The sequence below is a fragment of the Oryx dammah genome, unplaced genomic scaffold (assembly GCF_014754425.2).
Source record: "Oryx dammah isolate SB20612 unplaced genomic scaffold, SCBI_Odam_1.1 HiC_scaffold_20, whole genome shotgun sequence".
NCBI classification, from domain to species: Eukaryota; Metazoa; Chordata; class Mammalia; order Artiodactyla; family Bovidae; genus Oryx; species Oryx dammah.
Window position 1 is genome coordinate 65,525,951 of NW_024070204.1, and position 3,463 is coordinate 65,529,413.

The window sequence follows — 3,463 nt, forward strand, 5'->3', positions numbered from 1 at the left end:
ATCATAATTGATGAGCAATTGCTAGTTTACTCTTCCCAGAACCAACCATCATTGTTGTAGTCATGAAGCCATTCCACATCCATTCCCCATCCATGCAGTTAGACACATAAGGGGCCACTTGGCTTTTCCCTCCAATGAGAGGTGAATTATGCCTCGATTCGGTCAAATAAGAGGGCTCAGGTCTTGCCTGGATTCTATCTAAAACCTTAAACTGCTTCACTGACATATCACTGCCAGTTCTCTTCATGGTAACAAGTTAAAGATACTTGAGTTTAGTGGGGATCCTTCATGGATACGTTTGGTTCTTTTCTTTTATCTTTTGGTGTTGGGGGTGGGGTTAGAGAAATGTTGAAAATAGTCCCTTTAAAAATGGTGAGATCTGCTTGACTGCATTGACATTTTGATGGTGTTAAGGCCCTGCTTACTGAAACGCCAATGAAGCAGGCGGAGGCTGAATTTCTGGCACTGTATTCACTGACTCACCACACTCTACCTCCCACCTATCCACAAGCAGGTTTTTACTGACACTTAGTCAGATTGTATGCAATAGAAAATACTGTGTGCTTGGGCACACACTGGATTTCGATGCTGCTGTTCATTTTTAACTTCTTTGAGACAAACTGTACTTTTCCAACTCTGGTCACCATAATGAATCACAGTGACACTTTTTTTTCCCCCAGCCAGCCACCACCACCTGATTTGACTAGAAAAAGATTCAAAGTTAAAAAATACCAAAAAAGAATCAGGCATGCCAAAACAAAATGTTCTCTAATAAAAGAGGCTGGATGAGTGCTGCCAGATAAGGAGTTCATAGTGGGGCACAAATGTGCGTGTTCTGATTTCTCATTTATCTGAAGCTTGTGGTCCCTATTCTGAGCATGGGGTGGGAGTGTGTGCTGAGAGAAGTTGGAAAAGGGCATTTTTAAAGGAGAGAAGTGATAGGCATTCCCAGAAAGGCAGACAGCATCCCACAGAAGGCCGATTCAGAACACAGCTTTTGTGGGTGACGTGGTATTTGTGGCACTCATGAGACGTAAGGCTTGATCTGAGCCAGAGAGGAGCATAATCAAAATAGCTTTGCAAGATGATAGTTCATGCTGCAGACTAATCTCCTCTTTTTCTCCTGGGGTGGGAACAGAAGGAGGAGGGGAGAAGGAGATCAACTGGAAAATGGGACAGGGGTTAGAGGTTAGGCAAGTATGTCGAGTCCCAGTTCAGTGCAGAACGTGGTAACAGGTGAGGATAAGACTCGGCCAGGGCAGGAACAGGAGCCCTTGTAGAACGCCATCCAAAGTGGGGTTCTAAGGCTGATGCCAACAAACACACTAACACGTAAAGCAGGGTACCCCCAAATACCCCAGTGCCACGGAATCCTGTATTACCTGGAGACAGTGTTCCACAGTCTGAGCAATTTTGGGGGAAAAACATTCGAAACAAAGCAAACAGGTTTTCTTCACTGCAGAACTTCTCAAAGCCAACCCAACTGCCTCTTTTCTAAGAAACAGGATGCTTTACTTTCTAAGCTACTTTAATGACAGAAATTTTTTTTTTTTTTGTCCTTTTCTCATGGTAAGGACTATCTTAGTGCTCCAAAGATCAGAATTTGGAAACAAATATTAAAAGTTTTTTATTTTTCTATCAGTATATACTTTAGAAAAATAATCCTTGAAATGTGTTTGACTCACTTCATTGACATCTTCAATGCTCCTTAATTTTTAAAATCAGGGATTTACTTTCACAGACTTTTGAGCCAACTTTTTTCTCAAACTTGAAAAAAAAAAAAAATCCTAACAAAATGACTTATTTTCCTTCTGAACTGGGTATGAATACAAACCTGTTACCAAAGAAGTTATAAAATAACTTCATTGTTAAGGACAGTTAAAATGGAATAGAGCTTTCCTTGTTAGTTGGATTTAGGTAAGTGACTAGTGAATAAAATAAGAAAATGCAACCCTTATAACCTTGCCCTTTCCAGATTCATCATTCTGAGACTTAGAACACCAAAGGTATTTCACCTATATATTATCTCAAGATATAGTTGTTACATCGCTTATAGTTGATATAGCACTTGCCCAAGTTAAGTATTTCGTGAAATAAAGAAGCTAAATCTACCTATGTCTTCCCCCCTACCCCTATAGTGCTGAAACCATGCTAGAAAGTCCAGGGATATTGCAGAGGTGGCAACCAAATGTCACCTACATTCTCCTACGTCCCTGGGGCTGTCTCAAGGGCACATCACTGAACTCTGAACATACTGTCAGCCAAAGCTTCTGTGACTCAGTATTCTTGGGGGGTCCTACGCACTGCTGGGTTTGGTTACTACTATCAGAAACCCCTATAGTTGAAAGAGTTGCACACTGGGAATATTTAGGCAATTTAGAAGCAAAAGACCTCCCGAGTCCATTTGTCTAAGGACAAGAACTGCTTCTTCCAGTCTTAAGAATACTATACTCTTTTTAATGGCTGAGTAATACTCCATTGTGTATATGTACCACAGCTTTCTTATCCATTCATCTACTGATGGACATCTAGGTTGTTTCCATGTCCTGGCTATTATAAACAGTGCTGCAATGAACATTGGGGTACATGTGTCTCTTTCAATTCTGGTTTCCTCTGTGTGTATGCCCAACAGTGGGATTGCTGGGTCATAAGGCATTTCTATTTGCAATTTTTTAAGGAATCTCCACACTATTCTCCATAGTGGCTGTACTAGTTTGCATTCCCACCAACAGTGTAGGAGGGTTCCCTTCTCTCCACATCCTCTCCAGCATTTATTGCTTGCAGATTTTTGGATCGCAGACATTCTGACTGGTGTGAAGTGGTACCTCATTGTGGTTTTGATTTGCATTTCTCTAATAATGAGTGATGTTGAGCATCTTTTCATGTGTTTGTTGGCCATCCGTATGTCTTCTTTGGAGAAATGTCTATTTAGTTCTTTGGCCCATTTTTTGATTGGGTCGTTTATTTATTAAAAAGAATACATTTGAATCAGTTCTGATGAGATGGATGAAACTGGAGCCGATTATACAGAGTGAAGTGAGCCAGAAAGAAAAACACCAATACAGTATACTAACACATATATATGGAATTTAGGAAGATGGCAATGATGACCCTGTATGCAGGACAGCAAAAAAGACACAGATGTGTATAGCGGACTTTTGGACTCAGAGGGAGAGGGAGAGGGTGGGTTGATTTGGGAGAATAGCATTGAAACATGTATAATATCATGTAAGAATCGAAATGCCAGTCTATGTCTGATGCAGGATATGACACGCTTGGGGCTGACGCACGGGGATGACCCAGAGAGATGTTGTGGGGAGGGGGGTGGGAGGGGAGCTCATGTTTGGGAACGCATGTACACCTGTGGTGGATTCATGTCAATCTATGCCAAAACCAATACAGAATTGTAAAGTAAAAATTAAAAATAAATAAATAAATTTTAAAAAAAAAAGAAAAAAAAAAA